General features: G+C 47.6%; 9 non-coding genes and 4 pseudogenes across 9 annotated transcripts; all 13 read left to right on the top strand.

Moving 5' to 3' along the window:
• The first annotated feature begins 1,539 nt into the window (after positions 1-1,539).
• LOC128635477 (uncharacterized) lies at positions 1,540-1,646 on the top strand (annotated as a pseudogene).
• A 4,080-nt stretch (positions 1,647-5,726) lies between these two features.
• LOC124629257 (uncharacterized) lies at positions 5,727-5,903 on the top strand (annotated as a pseudogene).
• A 439-nt stretch (positions 5,904-6,342) lies between these two features.
• On the top strand, positions 6,343-6,457 carry LOC128635536 (U5 spliceosomal RNA). The gene has a single exon (XR_008398509.1). It is a non-coding gene; the product is annotated as a U5 spliceosomal RNA (small nuclear RNA).
• A 187-nt stretch (positions 6,458-6,644) lies between these two features.
• Positions 6,645-6,835, top strand: LOC128635572 (U2 spliceosomal RNA). Its single transcript, XR_008398544.1, has one exon. It is a non-coding gene; the product is annotated as a U2 spliceosomal RNA (small nuclear RNA).
• A 440-nt stretch (positions 6,836-7,275) lies between these two features.
• LOC128635534 (U5 spliceosomal RNA) lies at positions 7,276-7,390 on the top strand. Its single transcript, XR_008398507.1, has one exon. It is a non-coding gene; the product is annotated as a U5 spliceosomal RNA (small nuclear RNA).
• A 5,774-nt stretch (positions 7,391-13,164) lies between these two features.
• LOC128635467 (uncharacterized) lies at positions 13,165-13,339 on the top strand (annotated as a pseudogene).
• Positions 13,340-13,779: 440 nt separating this feature from the next.
• On the top strand, positions 13,780-13,894 carry LOC128635533 (U5 spliceosomal RNA). Its single transcript, XR_008398506.1, has one exon. It is a non-coding gene; the product is annotated as a U5 spliceosomal RNA (small nuclear RNA).
• A 187-nt stretch (positions 13,895-14,081) lies between these two features.
• LOC128635571 (U2 spliceosomal RNA) lies at positions 14,082-14,272 on the top strand. Its single transcript, XR_008398543.1, has one exon. It is a non-coding gene; the product is annotated as a U2 spliceosomal RNA (small nuclear RNA).
• A 441-nt stretch (positions 14,273-14,713) lies between these two features.
• Positions 14,714-14,828, top strand: LOC128635532 (U5 spliceosomal RNA). The gene has a single exon (XR_008398505.1). It is a non-coding gene; the product is annotated as a U5 spliceosomal RNA (small nuclear RNA).
• Positions 14,829-20,602: 5,774 nt separating this feature from the next.
• On the top strand, positions 20,603-20,777 carry LOC128635466 (uncharacterized; annotated as a pseudogene).
• A 439-nt stretch (positions 20,778-21,216) lies between these two features.
• On the top strand, positions 21,217-21,331 carry LOC128635531 (U5 spliceosomal RNA). Its single transcript, XR_008398504.1, has one exon. It is a non-coding gene; the product is annotated as a U5 spliceosomal RNA (small nuclear RNA).
• Positions 21,332-21,518: 187 nt separating this feature from the next.
• Positions 21,519-21,709, top strand: LOC128635570 (U2 spliceosomal RNA). Its single transcript, XR_008398542.1, has one exon. It is a non-coding gene; the product is annotated as a U2 spliceosomal RNA (small nuclear RNA).
• A 441-nt stretch (positions 21,710-22,150) lies between these two features.
• LOC128635530 (U5 spliceosomal RNA) lies at positions 22,151-22,265 on the top strand. The gene has a single exon (XR_008398503.1). It is a non-coding gene; the product is annotated as a U5 spliceosomal RNA (small nuclear RNA).
• Positions 22,266-26,487: the final 4,222 nt, after the last annotated feature.

Here is a 26,487-nt window from a genome sequence, read left to right as displayed (position 1 = left end):
CTATACAAATGCTCTATTTGGGCTGGCAGTCTCTGAAAGTGGTCTGTATCACCAAGGTAGAGTGGTGGGAGGACACAAAGGGCAAAGTGGCCAAGTTCTGGCAGTGGTGGGGCCGCACGGCGGCAAAGGAGAAAAGAGAGAAGATAGCTCAGTGGTCTCAGTGCAGGCCTCCTGGGCTATATGGGATATGTGGGGGGGGGCTAAGCAGGCTAGTGGAGTGTTGCGAGACCATTTTTACACTGAAGCCAGAAGTTACACTGTGCAGGCGGGGCGGCACTGTTTGCTGCAGGATGACAGGCCAACGCGGTTCTTTTTTGATAGTTAGGGTCCGGCAACATAGGTCCCATATAGAAAACCTGAAGGAGGGAGAACTTTTGACCACCTCCAGGGGAGGGATGTTAGAGAGGGTGGCGGCCTACTACAAAGACCTGTTCCAGCAAGGAGAATGAGTGAGATGTAGGCAGAGGACTTCTTGAAGGCCGTCAACCGGAGGGTGGCTCAGGAGGACCTGAAGGACCTCGAAGCCGAGCTGACTCTAGAGGAGGTGGAGGAGGCCATGCGCTTGCTCAAGGGCGGGGTAGCACCGTGGGGGGGATGGTCTCCCCATTGAGTGGTTTGGCCATGGGCCGGTAAAGACATCATGGCTGTTTATGAAGAGGTAATCAAGAAGGGGTTACTGCCTGAGTCAGCCAGGACTGGGTATATCACGCTCTTACATAAGAAGGGAGATAGAGCAGAGCGAGCAAACTGGTGACCAATCACTCTTGTCTGTGCTGATTATAAAATCTTGGTTAAGGTGCTGACTCCACGCCTAAAGAAGGTGATTGGCACAGTAGTGCACCTGGACGAGACGTGTGGTGTGCCTGGACGCTCAAGTAGCATGAATCTTGCGCTGATCTGGGATGCAATAGCATGGGCACAGCAACACAGGCTGCCCTTAGACCTACTGGGGTTGGATCAGGAAAAGGCGTTCGACTGGGTAAACCATAGTTTTTTGTTTGCCACTTTACAGCGGATGGTATTTGGGGAAAAGTTCCTATCTCTTATCCGGCTGCATGGGAATCAATGGCCATTTTTTGAGAGCTGTTGCACAGGCAGGAGGAGTGAGACAAGGGTGCCCTATGTTCCCCTTCCTGTATGTTCTCTATCTGGAGCATTTGTTGGCCAGGTTCAGGAAGGAACACAGTTTCCTTGGGCTGCATATCCCAGCGGGGGAAAGGGGTATGTGTAAAAGTAACAGCATATGCTGATGATACTATCCTTTTCCTGGCCTCGGATGGGGACTTTGGGGCAGTTGAACGGATCGTGGCGGCTTTTATAGGGGCTACCGGTGCGCGCGTCAACCACAGAAAATCTTCGGTCCTCTTTGTAGGATCCTGGGCACATCGGACGGACGTCCCGGGGGTTTTCCGGCCTTTTGGGAAGAAGTTTGGAGATAATCCTCTCTGCGCAAGGTCTTCAAGCGCGTGGTCAGGCATGTCGTCCAGGAGTGGAGGCTCTGCCAGCTGGTGCTCGTTAGGCCAGAGGCCATAACGGGTTATCGCTTCTCGGCCTTTTGGCTAAGATCAAGTGTAGTATCTGTTCTTATCAAGATGCCGGAAGTCGACGCGAGTGGGCCGGTCCGAGTGGCGCGGCTGAGAAATTCTGTGAGGGTGGAGCTCCTGAAAGATGCAAGTCAAGCAGAAAGGGCAAGATTCAAGGTGGAGCATCTGGTGAAAGAGGTATTGCAAGGAGTAATGAAGCAGCAGACCACATCGGTTCTGTGCTTGCAGGACTTTGCGCATGCTGGTTTCATGGATATAACCTTTGGGGAAATGACATCCTGTCTGGATTTTGTTGCAACCTGGGAAAGGAATTTGCAGCACGCTGCCCTACAAGGCCTAAAAGTAAGAGCCCTTTATATCTGGGAGGACGTACCAGTGACAGTGCACATGTACAACCCCTTTGTGGAGGAGAGCGATATCAGACATTTTCTACAGAGATATTGTTTAAAGGTGGAGGGGGGTCAGAAAATCTGTAATGCCTTTGGGATCTGGAACGGAAGGAGGAAATACCTGGTGCGTTTCCGTCCAGAGCCAACAGCTCCTGGTGGGGTTGTACAGCCTCCGGGGTCCTTTGCCATCGGGCCTCATAGAGGCTTCCTCTGTTATCCTGGGCAGCCAGTAACCTGCCGGAAGTGTGGAACAGCTGGGCATACAAAATCTGTTTGTAATAACAGCAAGTGTCGCTTCTGTGGCTCTCAGGAGCATGAGTCAACGGAATGCAGAGCCCCCAAGAAGTGCAGCCTTTGTGGAGGAGAAGATCACCTCTACAGGAGCTGTGCTTTAAGGAGGAAAACCGTTGCAGGTCTCTTCTCCCAGGATGACGTGCAGGGTGGAGGGGGGAAAAGCCCCAGCGTGGAGACAAGGAAGCTCTCTCCAGAAGCAGGAGAGCATGCAGAGCTACTGGAGGTAGAGAAAGAGGGCGGGCAAAGTTTTCCAAGCTTCCAAGTAGGACCCACAGAACCATGTGGAAAAAGCCAGGCGGAAAGGGTGGAGAGCCACCTGGGACAGAACTCAGACCAGGAGAACAGTCAGGAGAAAAGAAAGCCAAAGCGGAGAGCAAAAGAGTGGGACGATGGAAAAGAAGGGGAGGGTCAGAAAATGGAGAGGGGGGGGGCAGCCCCCCGGTGGCAGCCCCCCGGTGGCAGCCCCCCGGTGGCAGCCCCCCGGTGGCAGCCCCCCGGTGGCAGCCCCCCGGTGGCAGCCCCCCGGTGGCAGCCCCCCGGTGGCAGCCGGAGAGTGGGCCCAGAATTTCTGCCATGGAGCAGCCCTGAAAGACTGGTCACAGGCATAGAGTGGGAGTTGGGGGGACTGTACTGTAGATGAAACAGCAGACTCCCCAGATGGGACAAAAGGAGCAGCGAAGCGACCTTTTCCCAGTGAAGACGAGGATGCTGAGCTGGAAAGGAGATTCCGCTTCCAAGAGACACAGCCTAACAACAACGTAGAGGATATGGGGGATCCCGAGCTGCCGACGGACAAGGAGGAGCAAGAGCAACACCCAATGGAAGCAGACCCTTCGCCATCTGCTCTCCCCTTTTTAGGATGGGAGGAGGAGAGGTACAAAATGACTACAGGGATGAGGGGGGAAGGCAGAGGGAGGGGGACCCCCCCTGCAAGGGATGGAATATAAGGCCGGTCTTCTTTTCCAGGCCTGGTTGTTTTATGGAAGCAATACAGATAATTGCAGAATATGAAGATCTGCACTCTAAATGTGAGGGGACTGAAGAACCCCACAAAGAGGAGAGGTTTGTTTTTGTCCCTTAAGTATGTGGCTTTCGACATTATGTTTTTGCAAGAATGTCACCTGAAAGATAGAGAAGATGTAACTGCATTTAGAAAAGATTGGGAAAATGGACTTTCGGTGTGGGGTGTGGGTAATGTGAAAGAAGATGGGGTGGGGATTTTGTTTAAAGGGTGGGACACGATAATAGAGGCATCAGTAAGCGTAGTACCGGGGAGGGCCCTGTGTGTCGACTGTAGGTGGCGGGGGGTCGCCCTCAGACTTATAAATGTCTATGCACCTTGCGCGGGTGGGGCGCGGGGGGAGTTCTTCTGGGCCCTGGAGCATGTCTGCTTTACCAACAGACTGGTGCTCCTGGGTGGGGACTTCAATATCTCCCTAGATGGAGCCGTGGCAACAGAGGGGAGTCGGGAGTTGCGGACCCTCTGCAATGCTTTCCAACTGGTGGATGCCAATAAAGTGGCAGGAACAAGTGAGCCGTGTTTCACGTGGTGCAATTCCCGAGGACATCGGTCTAGGCTTGACTACCTGTTTGTTCCCAGAGGGCAGAAGGTGTGGGAGTGCGTAAATATTCCCACATGGGCCTCTGACCACAACATTGTTGGGGTCAAGGTGGCCCTAAGTGAGCATAGTAGAGGCCGGAATTTCTAGCGGCTTAATACAAGTCTACTGCAGGATAAGACCTTTTGCGAGGTTTTCCGTGCGGTGTTTAAAGGATGGCGGGCCATGAGGATAGGGTGGTCCACTTGGGGGGATTGGTGGGAAGGGGTGAAGGCACGCATTGCGGTGTTCTGTAGGGAATGGGCGAAGGAGAAAGTCAGGGGGGAGCGGGAAGAGATCCCGGCAGCCTCAGAGGAGCTGCAGAACCTGAGCACAAAACTGGCGTCGGGGAAGTCTGTGGCGTGGAATCGGTGTGAGGAAGCCAAGGCCCAGATTCGTGGTTTTTTTGAGAGACAGGCCAAAGCATTTTCGATAATGGCAGGGGCTCAGGAGATGGTAGAGGGGGAGCGGCCATCCAGCTACTTTTTTCAGGCAGTACGGGCAAGGCAGAAGAGGTCTCGCATCGAAGGATTGTTGCATAGAGGCAGGGTAGTGAAAACCACCGCTGCAATGTTGGAAGCGGCTGCAGAATTTTATGAGACACTTTTCTGCAAGAGGAGCCAGGAAGGGGATGAGCAAGATAGGATGCTGCAAAACCTTACTACTAAGCTTCCGGATAGGGAGTGCACGATCCTGGAAGCAGACTTGTCTCTCCAAGAGATTGAGGAGGCCATGCGTTCACTGAAACACGGTTCAGCGCCGGGGCTAGATGGGCTGCCAGTAGAGTTTTACTCTACCTTTTGGGATATGATAGGGCCAGATTTGCTGGAGGTATATCAGGAGAGGATGGAGCAGGGACGTCTCACCCCCTCAATGAGGATGGGGTGCATTTCCCTGCTGTATAAGAAGGGAGATCGGACAAATCTAGCGAATTGGCGGTCTATTACGCTCTTAACGACGGATTATAAAATCCTAGCAAAGGCCATCACATTGAGGATGGGGAAAGTGATGGGTCTCATCATCCACTCGGACCAGACGTGCGGCGTGCAGGGCCGGACGTGTGCCCTAAATTTATGCCTGATCCGAGATGTCCTGACCAAGGCAAAGGAGCAAAGCCAGCCCTTAGCCTTGCTGAGCCTGGACCAGGAAAAAGCGTTCGACCGGGTGGGCCATGCTTTCCCTTTTGCAGTGCTCAAGAAGTTAAGCTTTGGGCCAAGGTTTATAAGGGGGGTAAAGCTGTTGTATGAAGAGGTGGCAAGTAGGGTTTGCGTCAATGGGTTCTTGTCGAGGCCGGTGAGGCAGGCAGGTGGGGTGAGGCAAGGGTGTCCACTCTCCCCGCTGCTATACGTACTGGCAATTGAGCCGCTAGTGGCTAGCCTGCGAGCAGATCAAAGACTAGCAGGGTGCCATGTCCCTGGGGGGGGGCGAAGAGCTTTAGTCTCGGTTTATGCGGATGACCTGACTCTCTTTGTAACAGATGAGAAGGACTTCCACAGGGTAGAGTCCCACCTGAGGTCCTACTGCCATGCCTCTGGAGCTCTGGTGAATTCTGAGAAGTCCAGGGTAATGCCGTGTGAATCCTGGCGGGGCAGGTCAAGTGTTTGGGGTGGCTACTCCGTATGCCCAGAGGGGATAAAGATTCTAGGCGTTAATTTTTTCCATTCAGCCAGTGGTGCCAGGAATTGGGCCAATGTGCTAAAGAAAGTGCAGCAGCGCCTTGCGCTATGGGAGACAAGAAGGCTGTCGATTAACGGACGAGCACTCGTCATAAAAACGGACATCTTGTCCAGTAAATAAATAAATGAATGAATGAATGAATGAACGAATGAATGAATGAATACGTATTCATGTTAAACGATTGGGGGGAAAAAAAAAAAAAAAGTAGGAAAAAAGACAAAGTGACATATGGTACTTGACATATAGTATCTGTTCTTATCAGTTTAATACCTGATACGTCCTCCATTCGAGGACTTTATATTAAACGGATTTTTAGAGCGAGGAGCTGGAAGAGGGGCTTGCTCCGTCCGCTCCACGCATCGACCTGGTATTGCAGTACCTCCAGGAACGGTGCACCTTTTCAAAGGGGTCAAATGAAAGAAGAAGGAAGGAAGGAAGGAAATAAATGAATGAATGAATGAATGAATGAACGAATGAATGAATGAATACGTATTCATGTTAAACGATTGGGGGGGAAAAAAAAAAAAAAAGTAGGAAAAAAGACAAAGTGACATATGGTACTTAAAAAAAAAAAAAAAAAAAAAAAAAAAATTTCTTGTATTTAATTGTACAAAATGGAACAGGTGTCAGTCGTAAAGGTTTCAGATGTACTTAATTGGAAAAGGGAGGGGACCTATTAGGTTTTAATACAAACCACAGCCCACATCCAGCTCTAGACCAATCCTACATCTGTAGCTATCAAGGCTGTGCAGGTGTAAGGGGCCGGCGCAAGCCAACCTACCCTAGACCGGATTTCTAGGCCTCCGATGGAGTTTCGGAGGCCTGGACTGACTTCCTGTATAGCTCGGGTTTCTCTTCATTCACGCATAAATCTTTCGCCTTTTACTAAAGATTTCCGTGGAGAGGAACGTTGACGAGTTCAACTTATTTTTGTGAGCTTTGCTGAGGCAAAGCTGTATTTGTTTCACAGTTTAACGTAAGAGAGGGAAGAAGTTTGGCTTTGGGATGCAAGGTCGGTTGGGCGTGGTGCCTAGTTGCTCAATCCTCTCTGCGCAAGGTCTTCAAGCGCGTGGTCAGGCATGTCGTCCAGGAGTGGAGGCTCTGCCAGCTGGTGCTCGTTAGGCCAGAGGCCATAACGGGTTATCGCTTCTCGGCCTTTTGGCTAAGATCAAGTGTAGTATCTGTTCTTATCAGTTTAATACCTGATACGTCCTCCATTCGAGGACTTTATATTAAACGGATTTTTAGAGCGAGGAGCTGGAAGAGGGGCTTGCTCCGTCCGCTCCACGCATCGACCTGGTATTGCAGTACCTCCAGGAACGGTGCACCTTTTCAAAGGGGTCAAATGAAAGAAGAAGGAAGGAAGGAAGGAAATAAATGAATGAATGAATGAATGAATGAACGAATGAATGAATGAATACGTATTCATGTTAAACGATTGGGGGGGAAAAAAAAAAAAAAAGTAGGAAAAAAGACAAAGTGACATATGGTACTTAAAAAAAAAAAAAAAAAAAAAAAAAAAAATTTCTTGTATTTAATTGTACAAAATGGAACAGGTGTCAGTCGTAAAGGTTTCAGATGTACTTAATTGGAAAAGGGAGGGGACCTATTAGGTTTTAATACAAACCACAGCCCACATCCAGCTCTAGACCAATCCTACATCTGTAGCTATCAAGGCTGTGCAGGTGTAAGGGGCCGGCGCAAGCCAACCTACCCTAGACCGGATTTCTAGGCCTCCGATGGAGTTTCGGAGGCCTGGACTGACTTCCTGTATAGCTCGGGTTTCTCTTCATTCACGCATAAATCTTTCGCCTTTTACTAAAGATTTCCGTGGAGAGGAACGTTGACGAGTTCAACTTATTTTTGTGAGCTTTGCTGAGGCAAAGCTGTATTTGTTTCACAGTTTAACGTAAGAGAGGGAAGAAGTTTGGCTTTGGGATGCAAGGTCGGTTGGGCGTGGTGCCTAGTTGCTCAATCCTCTCTGCGCAAGGTCTTCAAGCGCGTGGTCAGGCATGTCGTCCAGGAGTGGAGGCTCTGCCAGCTGGTGCTCGTTAGGCCAGAGGCCATAACGGGTTATCGCTTCTCGGCCTTTTGGCTAAGATCAATCGGAAGGGACAGCGATCGACTCTTTGGTGGCCATTGCCCTTAATCTTTTTGTGATTTTGGACAGAACTATCCAAAGAGGAAATTTGTGCGGACCCTGTTTTTCTTCAAGTGCCGGATGGTGACAGAAACATCGAGCCAGTGGACCTGTGGAAAGGTAAGTACAAATTTATTTATTAAATTCTTTTTCCTTTTTTTTTCGTTTTGAAAATATTTATTTCGTTTACTTTGTATTTGTTTTACTTATTTATTATAGTTTATCTATTTATTTATTTATTTATAGGCTAGTGGTGCCTCCAAAATGTCGGCTGCTCGTGCCGGCATGAGGAGGCACCACAGCGTGCGCTTTTTGTTTAAAGAGGTGGATGGAAAGCTCCTGGGGATGTCACGCCTTGATTTCTCCAGGAAGTTAATCCAGAAATCTCTTGGCTTCAAACCCGACGAACTGAACTGTCTCGTGACTCTGCCCCTGAACAAAGGTTTTGATGTTAGTTTTAGGACCGCTTCTCTGCTAAATGATTTCTGGCAACGGTTTGACGGTTGTAAGGCCCATTTCTCCATGTTCACCGTGGAGAAACTTTCTGACAATTCGCTTAAAACGGTGATTGTTAGGATGTTTAATGAAACGGTGACTGGAGACGATATTTGCGTATGGCTGGGTAGATTTTGCACTGTTCGCGGACAACCAGTCAAAGTGTTGGATGAGGACGGCATCTGGAATTGTTCCTGGCGAATTCCCATTAAACAATGGGAAGACGCTGGGGGCTACCAGGGCCTGAGACATCTGCCTTCCATGATTGTGTTGGGAGAGAACAGAGGCTACATCCATTACCAAGGGATGCCCAAACTCTGCCGTAAGTGTGGGAGAATGGGACATCTCGCCGACGCGTGCCAGGAAATAATTTGTGGAAAATGTAGAGAAATTGGTCACGTTTTTGATGAGTGCACCATTGGCAGACGGTGCAATCTGTGTGGAGAGACAAACCACCTCTACAGAGATTGCCCCAAGAGCTTTGCCAACAAACTGAAAAGCAACAAGATGGCCGCCCCACAAACGCAACAAACAGAACAAACAACGGAGAAGGAGGCGGGCCCGGCGGTTTTGGCGGGAAAATCAACTCTCCCGTCAGCTTCGGGGCCTGAGCAGATACGGGTAAGTGGGGCGGCCTTAGGGGCGGAGTCAGCAAACCAGAGGGAGGAAGCCCCCCCCTCCCCGCGAAATAAAGTACAGGAAATGGCGGAAGGGGAGGAAGGGACGGCTTCCTCCATGGAGACAGTTCCAGAGTTAAGTGTGGTATCTGGGGAGAGTGAGCCAGACAGTCCTCTCCCGAATGCTCAGGTGCAGAAAAGACCTGCGGGATCTCCTCTGTTTGTAACAGAGGAGAAGAAACTGAGGGCAGAGCATGGGCGGGACAGTTCTTCCTCGGAAGAACTGAACCGCTTATGGCCCTCAGAGCCCCCAAATGAGGTTTCTTTCTTGCACCTCCAGCTGAGAACATCATCGCCAAAGGAGCCGCGAGAGGTTGCCTCCGCGGCCCGTGCGGCAGCAGACACTTGCCCTCCTGAACCCAGGCCCACTGAGATAAAGGAAGAGCAAGTGTCACAAGAAATAATATGCCTTTAATTTGTTTTAACGTTGTCTCTGCATGTTTTTAACACTGTTTTATACCTTTTTACCATACTGCTCATGGCCCTCACAATCTCTACCATCAATGTGAGAAGTGTGAGGTCCACCCTGAGAGCACAGAGTGTATTATCCTTTTTAAAATCTTTTAAGTCAGATGTGATTTTATTACAAGAGTGTGCTTTGCCCTTTTTATCCAGCTATAGGAAATGGGAAGACATGTGGACACCGGGACCCTCCGTGTGGAGCGGTTCCAATTTTAATAAATGTGATGGTGTCGCCATTTTAATAAAAAATCCCAACATCGTGGTGAAGGGCAGCACAGTGGTGAGAGATGGCCGGGCAATTTTAGCCAATCTGACTTTTTTAGATAGGGATTTTACCATTCTTAATGTGTATGGTTTTACAGAAAAAAATGAAAGATATGAACTTTTAGAAGACCTGCAGTCCCACATGCTAGGGAGGGCTCCTTTAATCGTAGCAGGGGATTTTAATTGTATTTTAACAGCTAAAGATAGGAAAAGGGTAACAGGGGAGTGCGCAGTTGATAAAACATCGGTTTTACTCCAGGGATTAATCAAAGATTTTAAACTAGTCGACTGTTTTAAAGCATTGCATCAAAGAGAGGAGGGCTTCACCTGGTTCAGTGGTGATGGCACCAGAGCCTCTCGGATCGACTATGTTTTGACACGGGACTGCCCGCCGACCGATGCTACACTGACCCCTCTCTTCTTTTCAGACCACATGATGCTGTCCTGCACCCTTTCACTGTCCACTGGTGTGACGGTAGGAGGAGGGCTGTGGAGGCTGAACTGCTCGGTGTTAGAAGACAAAGAAGTAGTCAGAGAGTATAGGGAGCAGTTCAGCCAATGGCAGACCCTCCAGGACTTTTATGAGTCACGAGCACAGTGGTGGGAGATGGTAAAGGAACGGACAGGAAAATTTTTTAAGAGGGTAGGGAAAGACAAGAAAAATAAGGAAAAAAGATGCATGATGGGACTGCAAAAAAGACTGCAGAGATATTTTAACCTTTTTAACTGTGGGATTGATTTTACTGAAGAGATTAAAGAAGTAAAAGCTGAAATGCATGTTTTATCAGATATACAAAATAAGGGGGTCATTTTAAGAAGCAGAGAGAGGGAGATTGAGGAAGGTGAAAAATGTACAAGGTATTTTTTTAAAAAGGTTGTTTCAAGGGGAGGTACAATTGCCGCAATAAAAGATGGAGGGAGGGAACTAAAAACAACAGACGAGATTTTAGGTGGGGTGGAAAAATTTTATGGCAATTTGTACAGTGAAAAATATATACATAAAAATACCTTGGAGGAAGTTTTAGCCTTTTTAGAAAACAAGGTCAATAGTGAAGCCGTGCTTTTATCCCAGGATTTTACAGTTTTAGAAATACAAAATTCTTTAAAAGGTTTTAAAAAGGGGAAGTCCCCAGGAATGGATGGACTCCCCCTAGAATTTTATCTGACTTTCTGGGACATTTTAGCACATGACTTACTCACTGTTTTTAACGAATTTGAGACCTTGGACAGACTCCCGGACAGCTTTAGAACAGGGATAGTGTCACTACTACACAAAAAAGGTGACAAGACAGACCTTAGAAACTGGAGACCCATCACGCTTTTAAACTTCGATTGTAAACTTTTTAGCAAGATTTTATCAGCACGTATGTCGACCGTCTTAGAGGACGTGATCCACCCGGATCAAGCGTGTGCTGTGCCAGGGAGAAAGATCACCGACAGCCTGGTACTGATCAGAGACGTCATCTGTTACGCGAGAGACAGAAACATCCGGCTAGCGGTCCTGAACCTAGATTTTGAAAAAGCATTTGACCGAGTCTCGCATCAGTTCCTGTTTCAGGTACTGGACAAAATGGGGTTCCCTGATAGGTTCATAGCCTGGGTGGGATTACTGTACAAGGGCATAGTAAGTAGAATGTTGGTTAATGGGCACGTGTCCAAGGCGGTGAATATCCGCAGTGGCGTCCGTCAGGGGTGTCCTTTATCTCCCCTCCTGTATGTGGCTTGCATAGAGCCACTGGCACAGATCTTGAGAAGGGATAAATGGATCAAAGGACTTAAAGTGCCTGGGACGGGTGGACTGACCGCGACGTGCGTTTTATATATGGACGACGTAACCCTTTTAGCCACAGACGTTTTATCCATGCGAAGAGCAATGGACCTGACTGACTGGTACGGTCGGGCCTCGGGCGCCAAGCTCAACAGGAGCAAGTCCGAGGCCCAGCTCTTCGGGCCGTGGGGTGACGTGGACACAGGCAGACTGGAATTGGTTTTTAAAACCGACTTACGGATTTTAGGAGTGAAATTTGACAAAGAGGGTGGAGGACGGGGAAACTGGGCCGACTTGTTAGGGAAAGTCAGGCAGAAACTGGGCTTTTGGGGACTGAGACAGATGACTTTTGAAGGTAAAGTTTTAATTTTTAAAGCAGTGATCTTACCTTTAATGTTACTCGTGTGTTCTGTTTTTAGTCCCCCACGACACTTTCTTTTAGATCTGGAGAGAGCGGTGTTTTACTTCATCTGGGGGTCCAAGTGGGAGAGAGTGAAGAGGGAGGTCGTAAAGAAGAGACCGGAAAACGGCGGGAAAGGCCTCCCGGACCCCCACCTGTTTTTAGGCAGCCGTTTCACCGCCCTCCACATCGCGTACGCCGTGGCCCCATCCAGAGAGAGCAAGACAGCGGCCATGACCCGTTTCTGGATGGGGTCGTACCTACGAAGCCTTAGAATTTTACCTGTAGATCTCAAAACGCCTGTGTCTTTTAATCTGACAAAAGAGCATGATTTTATCAAGAGATTTTTAAAGAAAAATGTTTTAGAAGGAGAAGATGTCTCCATTTTAACTAACCACAGGTCTCTTCTCTCTCTCGTTCAGGATCGGGAACCTGTGAGTCCAGTCCCCGGCCTCGCTCTAAGTGAGGCCAAACAAGTTTGGAGGAACGCCGCCCACCCTGCTCTTCAGAACAGGCACAAGGACCTGTCATGGATGGTGGCCCATGAGATTCTCCCGGTCAGGGCGGTCATGCACTCCCGGGGCATGGGCTCCAACCCCATCTGCCCACGACCCGGATGCAACGCGCCGGAGACCGTGCGACACCTCTTATGGGAGTGCGGCGCCGCGCGGGACCAGTGGACCACGACCGGCCCCCTGTATTTCCCGTGCCTGCCGGCAGGTGGGGTCCAGATGGACTACAAGCTCGCCATCCTCGGGGTGGGCCCAGGCTCGAAGGGCCTAACGGCGCAGAGGTTCACCACGCTCTGGCTCACCCTCAACGCCGTGAAGGATGCCATCTGGACCACCAGAAACCTGCTGGTGGGGAAACGCGTGACGGTGCCCCTCCACGCGAGCGAGCAGATGGCGAAGTCCACGCTGCAGGGGTACCGCGCGGCGACATTCGGAGGAGGGGGCCGGGGTTGCACGAGAAAGGTCCCGGCCGCCACCGACCCTGGCCGCTCGTAGATGCGCCCTCACCTGCAAAGGCTACGGGAGCAGCGAGCCGGAGGGTAGAGGATCTCCTCTGGGCACCGGAAGTGACGGGCATCGGCCGTGGCTGGAGAGCAGTGTGATGGGCGCCCTTGGTAAGGACTCACCCCCGATCTTGGAAAAGAGAGGATGCTTAAGTGGTTTTTTATTTTGTGTGTTTTATATAAAGACATGTGTTTGCTTTTTTATTAATCAATCGACTTATTTAACTGTTTTTAAAAACGAAACGATTTTATGGACACTTTTATTCATAGTTTTTTACACACACAATCTATGTATTTATTTATTTTTCCTTTAAACAGTTTTTAAAATAAGAAATTGTTTTACCCAAGTTTATTTATTTATTTAAAAAAAAAAATGTCTATGAACTGAGAAGGAAAAAAAACTGTGTACACTGTGAATATGAAAAAAAGAAAAAAGTGACAATAAAATTTTTTAGAAAAAAAATCTGTTCTTATCAGTTTAATACCTGATACGTCCTCCATTCGAGGACTTTATATTAAACGGATTTTTAGAGCGAGGAGCTGGAAGAGGGGCTTGCTCCGTCCGCTCCACGCATCGACCTGGTATTGCAGTACCTCCAGGAACGGTGCACCTTTTCAAAGGGGTCAAATGAAAGAAGAAGGAAGGAAGGAAGGAAATAAATGAATGAATGAATGAATGAATGAACGAATGAATGAATGAATACGTATTCATGTTAAACGATTGGGGGGGAAAAAAAAAAAAAAAGTAGGAAAAAAGACAAAGTGACATATGGTACTTAAAAAAAAAAAAAAAAAAAAAAAAAAAAATTTCTTGTATTTAATTGTACAAAATGGAACAGGTGTCAGTCGTAAAGGTTTCAGATGTACTTAATTGGAAAAGGGAGGGGACCTATTAGGTTTTAATACAAACCACAGCCCACATCCAGCTCTAGACCAATCCTACATCTGTAGCTATCAAGGCTGTGCAGGTGTAAGGGGCCGGCGCAAGCCAACCTACCCTAGACCGGATTTCTAGGCCTCCGATGGAGTTTCGGAGGCCTGGACTGACTTCCTGTATAGCTCGGGTTTCTCTTCATTCACGCATAAATCTTTCGCCTTTTACTAAAGATTTCCGTGGAGAGGAACGTTGACGAGTTCAACTTATTTTTGTGAGCTTTGCTGAGGCAAAGCTGTATTTGTTTCACAGTTTAACGTAAGAGAGGGAAGAAGTTTGGCTTTGGGATGCAAGGTCGGTTGGGCGTGGTGCCTAGTTGCTCAATCCTCTCTGCGCAAGGTCTTCAAGCGCGTGGTCAGGCATGTCGTCCAGGAGTGGAGGCTCTGCCAGCTGGTGCTCGTTAGGCCAGAGGCCATAACGGGTTATCGCTTCTCGGCCTTTTGGCTAAGATCAAGTGTAGTATCTGTTCTTATCAGTTTAATACCTGATACGTCCTCCATTCGAGGACTTTATATTAAACGGATTTTTAGAGCGAGGAGCTGGAAGAGGGGCTTGCTCCGTCCGCTCCACGCATCGACCTGGTATTGCAGTACCTCCAGGAACGGTGCACCTTTTCAAAGGGGTCAAATGAAAGAAGAAGGAAGGAAGGAAGGAAATAAATGAATGAATGAATGAATGAATGAACGAATGAATGAATGAATACGTATTCATGTTAAACGATTGGGGGGGAAAAAAAAAAAAAAAGTAGGAAAAAAGACAAAGTGACATATGGTACTTAAAAAAAAAAAAAAAAAAAAAAAAAAAAAATTTCTTGTATTTAATTGTACAAAATGGAACAGGTGTCAGTCGTAAAGGTTTCAGATGTACTTAATTGGAAAAGGGAGGGGACCTATTAGGTTTTAATACAAACCACAGCCCACATCCAGCTCTAGACCAATCCTACATCTGTAGCTATCAAGGCTGTGCAGGTGTAAGGGGCCGGCGCAAGCCAACCTACCCTAGACCGGATTTCTAGGCCTCCGATGGAGTTTCGGAGGCCTGGACTGACTTCCTGTATAGCTCGGGTTTCTCTTCATTCACGCATAAATCTTTCGCCTTTTACTAAAGATTTCCGTGGAGAGGAACGTTGACGAGTTCAACTTATTTTTGTGAGCTTTGCTGAGGCAAAGCTGTATTTGTTTCACAGTTTAACGTAAGAGAGGGAAGAAGTTTGGCTTTGGGATGCAAGGTCGGTTGGGCGTGGTGCCTAGTTGCTCAATCCTCTCTGCGCAAGGTCTTCAAGCGCGTGGTCAGGCATGTCGTCCAGGAGTGGAGGCTCTGCCAGCTGGTGCTCGTTAGGCCAGAGGCCATAACGGGTTATCGCTTCTCGGCCTTTTGGCTAAGATCAATCGGAAGGGACAGCGATCGACTCTTTGGTGGCCATTGCCCTTAATCTTTTTGTGATTTTGGACAGAACTATCCAAAGAGGAAATTTGTGCGGACCCTGTTTTTCTTCAAGTGCCGGATGGTGACAGAAACATCGAGCCAGTGGACCTGTGGAAAGGTAAGTACAAATTTATTTATTAAATTCTTTTTCCTTTTTTTTTCGTTTTGAAAATATTTATTTCGTTTACTTTGTATTTGTTTTACTTATTTATTATAGTTTATCTATTTATTTATTTATTTATAGGCTAGTGGTGCCTCCAAAATGTCGGCTGCTCGTGCCGGCATGAGGAGGCACCACAGCGTGCGCTTTTTGTTTAAAGAGGTGGATGGAAAGCTCCTGGGGATGTCACGCCTTGATTTCTCCAGGAAGTTAATCCAGAAATCTCTTGGCTTCAAACCCGACGAACTGAACTGTCTCGTGACTCTGCCCCTGAACAAAGGTTTTGATGTTAGTTTTAGGACCGCTTCTCTGCTAAATGATTTCTGGCAACGGTTTGACGGTTGTAAGGCCCATTTCTCCATGTTCACCGTGGAGAAACTTTCTGACAATTCGCTTAAAACGGTGATTGTTAGGATGTTTAATGAAACGGTGACTGGAGACGATATTTGCGTATGGCTGGGTAGATTTTGCACTGTTCGCGGACAACCAGTCAAAGTGTTGGATGAGGACGGCATCTGGAATTGTTCCTGGCGAATTCCCATTAAACAATGGGAAGACGCTGGGGGCTACCAGGGCCTGAGACATCTGCCTTCCATGATTGTGTTGGGAGAGAACAGAGGCTACATCCATTACCAAGGGATGCCCAAACTCTGCCGTAAGTGTGGGAGAATGGGACATCTCGCCGACGCGTGCCAGGAAATAATTTGTGGAAAATGTAGAGAAATTGGTCACGTTTTTGATGAGTGCACCATTGGCAGACGGTGCAATCTGTGTGGAGAGACAAACCACCTCTACAGAGATTGCCCCAAGAGCTTTGCCAACAAACTGAAAAGCAACAAGATGGCCGCCCCACAAACGCAACAAACAGAACAAACAACGGAGAAGGAGGCGGGCCCGGCGGTTTTGGCGGGAAAATCAACTCTCCCGTCAGCTTCGGGGCCTGAGCAGATACGGGTAAGTGGGGCGGCCTTAGGGGCGGAGTCAGCAAACCAGAGGGAGGAAGCCCCCCCCTCCCCGCGAAATAAAGTACAGGAAATGGCGGAAGGGGAGGAAGGGACGGCTTCCTCCATGGAGACAGTTCCAGAGTTAAGTGTGGTATCTGGGGAGAGTGAGCCAGACAGTCCTCTCCCGAATGCTCAGGTGCAGAAAAGACCTGCGGGATCTCCTCTGTTTGTAACAGAGGAGAAGAAACTGAGGGCAGAGCATGGGCGGGACAGTTCTTCCTCGGAAGAACTGAACCGCTTATGGCCCTCAGAGCCCCCAAATGAGGTTTCTTTCTTGCACCTCCAGCTGAGAACATCATCGCCAAAGGAGCCGCGAGAGGTTGCCTCCGCGGCCCGTGCGGCAGCAGACACTTGCCCTCCTGAACCCAGGCCCACTGAGATAAAGGAAGAGCAAGTGTCACAAGAAATAATATGCCTTTAATTTGTTTTAACGTTGTCTCTGCATGTTTTTAACACTGTTTTATACCTTTTTACCATACTGCTCATGGCCCTCACAATCTCTACCATCAATGTGAGAAGTGTGAGGTCCACCCTGAGAGCACAGAGTGTATTATCCTTTTTAAAATCTTTTAAGTCAGATGTGATTTTATTACAAGAGTGTGCTTTGCCCTTTTTATCCAGCTATAGGAAATGGGAAGACATGTGGACACCGGGACCCTCCGTGTGGAGCGGTTCCAATTTTAATAAATGTGATGGTGTCGCCATTTTAATAAAAAATCCCAACATCGTGGTGAAGGGCAGCACAGTGGTGAGAGATGGCCGGGCAATTTTAGCCAATCTGACTTTTTTAGATAGGGATTTTACCATTCTTAATGTGTATGGTTTTACAGAAAAAAATGAAAGATATGAACTTTTAGAAGACCTGCAGTCCCACATGCTAGGGAGGGCTCCTTTAATCGTAGCAGGGGATTTTAATTGTATTTTAACAGCTAAAGATAGGAAAAGGGTAACAGGGGAGTGCGCAGTTGATAAAACATCGGTTTTACTCCAGGGATTAATCAAAGATTTTAAACTAGTCGACTGTTTTAAAGCATTGCATCAAAGAGAGGAGGGCTTCACCTGGTTCAGTGGTGATGGCACCAGAGCCTCTCGGATCGACTATGTTTTGACACGGGACTGCCCGCCGACCGATGCTACACTGACCCCTCTCTTCTTTTCAGACCACATGATGCTGTCCTGCACCCTTTCACTGTCCACTGGTGTGACGGTAGGAGGAGGGCTGTGGAGGCTGAACTGCTCGGTGTTAGAAGACAAAGAAGTAGTCAGAGAGTATAGGGAGCAGTTCAGCCAATGGCAGACCCTCCAGGACTTTTATGAGTCACGAGCACAGTGGTGGGAGATGGTAAAGGAACGGACAGGAAAATTTTTTAAGAGGGTAGGGAAAGACAAGAAAAATAAGGAAAAAAGATGCATGATGGGACTGCAAAAAAGACTGCAGAGATATTTTAACCTTTTTAACTGTGGGATTGATTTTACTGAAGAGATTAAAGAAGTAAAAGCTGAAATGCATGTTTTATCAGATATACAAAATAAGGGGGTCATTTTAAGAAGCAGAGAGAGGGAGATTGAGGAAGGTGAAAAATGTACAAGGTATTTTTTTAAAAAGGTTGTTTCAAGGGGAGGTACAATTGCCGCAATAAAAGATGGAGGGAGGGAACTAAAAACAACAGACGAGATTTTAGGTGGGGTGGAAAAATTTTATGGCAATTTGTACAGTGAAAAATATATACATAAAAATACCTTGGAGGAAGTTTTAGCCTTTTTAGAAAACAAGGTCAATAGTGAAGCCGTGCTTTTATCCCAGGATTTTACAGTTTTAGAAATACAAAATTCTTTAAAAGGTTTTAAAAAGGGGAAGTCCCCAGGAATGGATGGACTCCCCCTAGAATTTTATCTGACTTTCTGGGACATTTTAGCACATGACTTACTCACTGTTTTTAACGAATTTGAGACCTTGGACAGACTCCCGGACAGCTTTAGAACAGGGATAGTGTCACTACTACACAAAAAAGGTGACAAGACAGACCTTAGAAACTGGAGACCCATCACGCTTTTAAACTTCGATTGTAAACTTTTTAGCAAGATTTTATCAGCACGTATGTCGACCGTCTTAGAGGACGTGATCCACCCGGATCAAGCGTGTGCTGTGCCAGGGAGAAAGATCACCGACAGCCTGGTACTGATCAGAGACGTCATCTGTTACGCGAGAGACAGAAACATCCGGCTAGCGGTCCTGAACCTAGATTTTGAAAAAGCATTTGACCGAGTCTCGCATCAGTTCCTGTTTCAGGTACTGGACAAAATGGGGTTCCCTGATAGGTTCATAGCCTGGGTGGGATTACTGTACAAGGGCATAGTAAGTAGAATGTTGGTTAATGGGCACGTGTCCAAGGCGGTGAATATCCGCAGTGGCGTCCGTCAGGGGTGTCCTTTATCTCCCCTCCTGTATGTGGCTTGCATAGAGCCACTGGCACAGATCTTGAGAAGGGATAAATGGATCAAAGGACTTAAAGTGCCTGGGACGGGTGGACTGACCGCGACGTGCGTTTTATATATGGACGACGTAACCCTTTTAGCCACAGACGTTTTATCCATGCGAAGAGCAATGGACCTGACTGACTGGTACGGTCGGGCCTCGGGCGCCAAGCTCAACAGGAGCAAGTCCGAGGCCCAGCTCTTCGGGCCGTGGGGTGACGTGGACACAGGCAGACTGGAATTGGTTTTTAAAACCGACTTACGGATTTTAGGAGTGAAATTTGACAAAGAGGGTGGAGGACGGGGAAACTGGGCCGACTTGTTAGGGAAAGTCAGGCAGAAACTGGGCTTTTGGGGACTGAGACAGATGACTTTTGAAGGTAAAGTTTTAATTTTTAAAGCAGTGATCTTACCTTTAATGTTACTCGTGTGTTCTGTTTTTAGTCCCCCACGACACTTTCTTTTAGATCTGGAGAGAGCGGTGTTTTACTTCATCTGGGGGTCCAAGTGGGAGAGAGTGAAGAGGGAGGTCGTAAAGAAGAGACCGGAAAACGGCGGGAAAGGCCTCCCGGACCCCCACCTGTTTTTAGGCAGCCGTTTCACCGCCCTCCACATCGCGTACGCCGTGGCCCCATCCAGAGAGAGCAAGACAGCGGCCATGACCCGTTTCTGGATGGGGTCGTACCTACGAAGCCTTAGAATTTTACCTGTAGATCTCAAAACGCCTGTGTCTTTTAATCTGACAAAAGAGCATGATTTTATCAAGAGATTTTTAAAGAAAAATGTTTTAGAAGGAGAAGATGTCTCCATTTTAACTAACCACAGGTCTCTTCTCTCTCTCGTTCAGGATCGGGAACCTGTGAGTCCAGTCCCCGGCCTCGCTCTAAGTGAGGCCAAACAAGTTTGGAGGAACGCCGCCCACCCTGCTCTTCAGAACAGGCACAAGGACCTGTCATGGATGGTGGCCCATGAGATTCTCCCGGTCAGGGCGGTCATGCACTCCCGGGGCATGGGCTCCAACCCCATCTGCCCACGACCCGGATGCAACGCGCCGGAGACCGTGCGACACCTCTTATGGGAGTGCGGCGCCGCGCGGGACCAGTGGACCACGACCGGCCCCCTGTATTTCCCGTGCCTGCCGGCAGGTGGGGTCCAGATGGACTACAAGCTCGCCATCCTCGGGGTGGGCCCAGGCTCGAAGGGCCTAACGGCGCAGAGGTTCACCACGCTCTGGCTCACCCTCAACGCCGTGAAGGATGCCATCTGGACCACCAGAAACCTGCTGGTGGGGAAACGCGTGACGGTGCCCCTCCACGCGAGCGAGCAGATGGCGAAGTCCACGCTGCAGGGGTACCGCGCGGCGACATTCGGAGGAGGGGGCCGGGGTTGCACGAGAAAGGTCCCGGCCGCCACCGACCCTGGCCGCTCGTAGATGCGCCCTCACCTGCAAAGGCTACGGGAGCAGCGAGCCGGAGGGTAGAGGATCTCCTCTGGGCACCGGAAGTGACGGGCATCGGCCGTGGCTGGAGAGCAGTGTGATGGGCGCCCTTGGTAAGGACTCACCCCCGATCTTGGAAAAGAGAGGATGCTTAAGTGGTTTTTTATTTTGTGTGTTTTATATAAAGACATGTGTTTGCTTTTTTATTAATCAATCGACTTATTTAACTGTTTTTAAAAACGAAACGATTTTATGGACACTTTTATTCATAGTTTTTTACACACACAATCTATGTATTTATTTATTTTTCCTTTAAACAGTTTTTAAAATAAGAAATTGTTTTACCCAAGTTTATTTATTTATTTAAAAAAAAAAATGTCTATGAACTGAGAAGGAAAAAAAACTGTGTACACTGTGAATATGAAAAAAAGAAAAAAGTGACAATAAAATTTTTTAGAAAAAAAATCTGTTCTTATCAGTTTAATACCTGATACGTCCTCCATTCGAGGACTTTATATTAAACGGATTTTTAGAGCGAGGAGCTGGAAGAGGGGCTTGCTCCGTCCGCTCCACGCATCGACCTGGTATTGCAGTACCTCCAGGAACGGTGCACCTTTTCAAAGGGGTCAAATGAAAGAAGAAGGAAGGAAGGAAGGAAATAAATGAATGAATGAATGAATGAATGAACGAATGAATGAATGAATACGTATTCATGTTAAACGATTGGGGGGGAAAAAAAAAAAAAAAGTAGGAAAAAAGACAAAGTGACATATGGTACTTAAAAAAAAAAAAAAAAAAAAAAAAAAAATTTCTTGTATTTAATTGTACAAAATGGAACAGGTGTCAGTCGTAAAGGTTTCAGATGTACTTAATTGGAAAAGGGAGGGGACCTATTAGGTTTTAATACAAACCACAGCCCACATCCAGCTCTAGACCAATCCTACATCTGTAGCTATCAAGGCTGTGCAGGTGTAAGGGGCCGGCGCAAGCCAACCTACCCTAGACCGGATTTCTAGGCCTCCGATGGAGTTTCGGAGGCCTGGACTGACTTCCTGTATAGCTCGGGTTTCTCTTCATTCACGCATAAATCTTTCGCCTTTTACTAAAGATTTCCGTGGAGAGGAACGTTGACGAGTTCAACTTATTTTTGTGAGCTTTGCTGAGGCAAAGCTGTATTTGTTTCACAGTTTAACGTAAGAGAGGGAAGAAGTTTGGCTTTGGGATGCAAGGTCGGTTGGGCGTGGTGCCTAGTTGCTCAATCCTCTCTGCGCAAGGTCTTCAAGCGCGTGGTCAGGCATGTCGTCCAGGAGTGGAGGCTCTGCCAGCTGGTGCTCGTTAGGCCAGAGGCCATAACGGGTTATCGCTTCTCGGCCTTTTGGCTAAGATCAAGTGTAGTATCTGTTCTTATCAGTTTAATACCTGATACGTCCTCCATTCGAGGACTTTATATTAAACGGATTTTTAGAGCGAGGAGCTGGAAGAGGGGCTTGCTCCGTCCGCTCCACGCATCGACCTGGTATTGCAGTACCTCCAGGAACGGTGCACCTTTTCAAAGGGGTCAAATGAAAGAAGAAGGAAGGAAGGAAGGAAATAAATGAATGAATGAATGAATGAATGAACGAATGAATGAATGAATACGTATTCATGCTAAACGATTGGGGGGAAAAAAAAAAAAAGTAGGAAAAAAAACAAAGTGACATATGGTACTTAAAAAAAAAAAAAAAAAAAAAAAAAAAAAAAAATTTCTTGTATTTAATTGTACAAAATGGAACAGGTGTCAGTCGTAAAGGTTTCAGATGTACTTAATTGGAAAAGGGAGGGGACCTATTAGGTTTTAATACAAACCACAGCCCACATCCAGCTCTAGACCAATCCTACATCTGTAGCTATCAAGGCTGTGCAGGTGTAAGGGGCCGGCGCAAGCCAACCTACCCTAGACCGGATTTCTAGGCCTCCGATGGAGTTTCGGAGGCCTGGACTGACTTCCTGTATAGCTCGGGTTTCTCTTCATTCACGCATAAATCTTTCGCCTTTTACTAAAGATTTCCGTGGAGAGGAACGTTGACGAGTTCAACTTATTTTTGTGAGCTTTGCTGAGGCAAAGCTGTATTTGTTTCACAGTTTAACGTAAGAGAGGGAAGAAGTTTGGCTTTGGGATGCAAGGTCGGTTGGGCGTGGTGCCTAGTTGCTCAATCCTCTCTGCGCAAGGTCTTCAAGCGCGTGGTCAGGCATGTCGTCCAGGAGTGGAGGCTCTGCCAGCTGGTGCTCGTTAGGCCAGAGGCCATAACGGGTTATCGCTTCTCGGCCTTTTGGCTAAGATCAATCGGAAGGGACAGCGATCGACTCTTTGGTGGCCATTGCCCTTAATCTTTTTGTGATTTTGGACAGAACTATCCAAAGAGGAAATTTGTGCGGACCCTGTTTTTCTTCAAGTGCCGGATGGTGACAGAAACATCGAGCCAGTGGACCTGTGGAAAGGTAAGTACAAATTTATTTATTAAATTCTTTTTCCTTTTTTTTTCGTTTTGAAAATATTTATTTCGTTTACTTTGTATTTGTTTTACTTATTTATTATAGTTTATCTATTTATTTATTTATTTATAGGCTAGTGGTGCCTCCAAAATGTCGGCTGCTCGTGCCGGCATGAGGAGGCACCACAGCGTGCGCTTTTTGTTTAAAGAGGTGGATGGAAAGCTCCTGGGGATGTCACGCCTTGATTTCTCCAGGAAGTTAATCCAGAAATCTCTTGGCTTCAAACCCGACGAACTGAACTGTCTCGTGACTCTGCCCCTGAACAAAGGTTTTGATGTTAGTTTTAGGACCGCTTCTCTGCTAAATGATTTCTGGCAACGGTTTGACGGTTGTAAGGCCCATTTCTCCATGTTCACCGTGGAGAAACTTTCTGACAATTCGCTTAAAACGGTGATTGTTAGGATGTTTAATGAAACGGTGACTGGAGACGATATTTGCGTATGGCTGGGTAGATTTTGCACTGTTCGCGGACAACCAGTCAAAGTGTTGGATGAGGACGGCATCTGGAATTGTTCCTGGCGAATTCCCATTAAACAATGGGAAGACGCTGGGGGCTACCAGGGCCTGAGACATCTGCCTTCCATGATTGTGTTGGGAGAGAACAGAGGCTACATCCATTACCAAGGGATGCCCAAACTCTGCCGTAAGTGTGGGAGAATGGGACATCTCGCCGACGCGTGCCAGGAAATAATATGCGGAAAATGTAGAGAAATTGGTCACGTTTTCGATGAGTGCACCATTGGCAGACGGTGCAATCTGTGTGGGGAGACAAACCACCTCTACAGAGATTGCCCTAAGAGCTTTGCCAACAAACTGAAAAGTAACAAGATGGCCGCCCCACAAACGCAACAAACCGAGCAAACAACGGAGAAGGAGGCGGGCCCTGTGGTTTTGGCGGGAGAGCCAGCTCTCCCGTCAGCTTCAGGGCCTGCGCAGATACGGGTAAGTGGGGCGGCCTTAGGGGCGGAGTCAGCAAACCAGAGGGAGGAAGCCCCCCCCTCCCCGCGAAATAAAGTACAGGAAATGGCGGAAGGGGAGGAAGGGACGGCTTCCTCCATGGAGACAGTTCCAGAGTTAAGTGTGGTATCTGGGGAGAGTGAGCCAGACAGTCCTCTCCCGAATGCTCAGGTGCAGAAAAGACCTGCGGGATCTCCTCTGTTTGTAACAGAGGAGAAGAAACTGAGGGCAGAGCATGGGCGGGACAGTTCTTCCTCGGAAGAACTGAACCGCTTATGGCCCTCAGAGCCCCCAAATGAGGTTTCTTTCTTGCACCTCCAGCTGAGAACATCATCGCCAAAGGAGCCGCGAGAGGTTGCCTCCGCGGCCCGTGCGGCAGCAGACACTTGCCCTCCTGAACCCAGGCCCACTGAGATAAAGGAAGAGCAAGTGTCACAAGAAATAATATGCCTTTAATTTGTTTTAACGTTGTCTCTGCATGTTTTTAACACTGTTTTATACCTTTTTACCATACTGCTCATGGCCCTCACAATCTCTACCATCAATGTGAGAAGTGTGAGGTCCACCCTGAGAGCACAGAGTGTATTATCCTTTTTAAAATCTTTTAAGTCAGATGTGATTTTATTACAAGAGTGTGCTTTGCCCTTTTTATCCAGCTATAGGAAATGGGAAGACATGTGGACACCGGGACCCTCCGTGTGGAGCGGTTCCAATTTTAATAAATGTGATGGTGTCGCCATTTTAATAAAAAATCCCAACATCGTGGTGAAGGGCAGCACAGTGGTGAGAGATGGCCGGGCAATTTTAGCCAATCTGACTTTTTTAGATAGGGATTTTACCATTCTTAATGTGTATGGTTTTACAGAAAAAAATGAAAGATATGAACTTTTAGAAGACCTGCAGTCCCACATGCTAGGGAGGGCTCCTTTAATCGTAGCAGGGGATTTTAATTGTATTTTAACAGCTAAAGATAGGAAAAGGGTAACAGGGGAGTGCGCAGTTGATAAAACATCGGTTTTACTCCAGGGATTAATCAAAGATTTTAAACTAGTCGACTGTTTTAAAGCATTGCATCAAAGAGAGGAGGGCTTCACCTGGTTCAGTGGTGATGGCACCAGAGCCTCTCGGATCGACTATGTTTTGACACGGGACTGCCCGCCGACCGATGCTACACTGACCCCTCTCTTCTTTTCAGACCACATGATGCTGTCCTGCACCCTTTCACTGTCCACTGGTGTGACGGTAGGAGGAGGGCTGTGGAGGCTGAACTGCTCGGTGTTAGAAGACAAAGAAGTAGTCAGAGAGTATAGGGAGCAGTTCAGCCAATGGCAGACCCTCCAGGACTTTTATGAGTCACGAGCACAGTGGTGGGAGATGGTAAAGGAACGGACAGGAAAATTTTTTAAGAGGGTAGGGAAAGACAAGAAAAATAAGGAAAAAAGATGCATGATGGGACTGCAAAAAAGACTGCAGAGATATTTTAACCTTTTTAACTGTGGGATTGATTTTACTGAAGAGATTAAAGAAGTAAAAGCTGAAATGCATGTTTTATCAGATATACAAAATAAGGGGGTCATTTTAAGAAGCAGAGAGAGGGAGATTGAGGAAGGTGAAAAATGTACAAGGTATTTTTTTAAAAAGGTTGTTTCAAGGGGAGGTACAATTGCCGCAATAAAAGATGGAGGGAGGGAACTAAAAACAACAGACGAGATTTTAGGTGGGGTGGAAAAATTTTATGGCAATTTGTACAGTGAAAAATATATACATAAAAATACCTTGGAGGAAGTTTTAGCCTTTTTAGAAAACAAGGTCAATAGTGAAGCCGTGCTTTTATCCCAGGATTTTACAGTTTTAGAAATACAAAATTCTTTAAAAGGTTTTAAAAAGGGGAAGTCCCCAGGAATGGATGGACTCCCCCTAGAATTTTATCTGACTTTCTGGGACATTTTAGCACATGACTTACTCACTGTTTTTAACGAATTTGAGACCTTGGACAGACTCCCGGACAGCTTTAGAACAGGGATAGTGTCACTACTACACAAAAAAGGTGACAAGACAGACCTTAGAAACTGGAGACCCATCACGCTTTTAAACTTCGATTGTAAACTTTTTAGCAAGATTTTATCAGCACGTATGTCGACCGTCTTAGAGGACGTGATCCACCCGGATCAAGCGTGTGCTGTGCCAGGGAGAAAGATCACCGACAGCCTGGTACTGATCAGAGACGTCATCTGTTACGCGAGAGACAGAAACATCCGGCTAGCGGTCCTGAACCTAGATTTTGAAAAAGCATTTGACCGAGTCTCGCATCAGTTCCTGTTTCAGGTACTGGACAAAATGGGGTTCCCTGATAGGTTCATAGCCTGGGTGGGATTACTGTACAAGGGCATAGTAAGTAGAATGTTGGTTAATGGGCACGTGTCCAAGGCGGTGAATATCCGCAGTGGCGTCCGTCAGGGGTGTCCTTTATCTCCCCTCCTGTATGTGGCTTGCATAGAGCCACTGGCACAGATCTTGAGAAGGGATAAATGGATCAAAGGACTTAAAGTGCCTGGGACGGGTGGACTGACCGCGACGTGCGTTTTATATATGGACGACGTAACCCTTTTAGCCACAGACGTTTTATCCATGCGAAGAGCAATGGACCTGACTGACTGGTACGGTCGGGCCTCGGGCGCCAAGCTCAACAGGAGCAAGTCCGAGGCCCAGCTCTTCGGGCCGTGGGGTGACGTGGACACAGGCAGACTGGAATTGGTTTTTAAAACCGACTTACGGATTTTAGGAGTGAAATTTGACAAAGAGGGTGGAGGACGGGGAAACTGGGCCGACTTGTTAGGGA

The sequence above is a fragment of the Ictalurus punctatus genome, chromosome 19 (genome assembly GCF_001660625.3).
Source record: "Ictalurus punctatus breed USDA103 chromosome 19, Coco_2.0, whole genome shotgun sequence".
NCBI lineage: Eukaryota > Metazoa > Chordata > Actinopteri > Siluriformes > Ictaluridae > Ictalurus > Ictalurus punctatus.
Note: the sequence above shows the minus strand (reverse complement) of the source record. Positions and strands in the feature narration are given on the sequence as shown.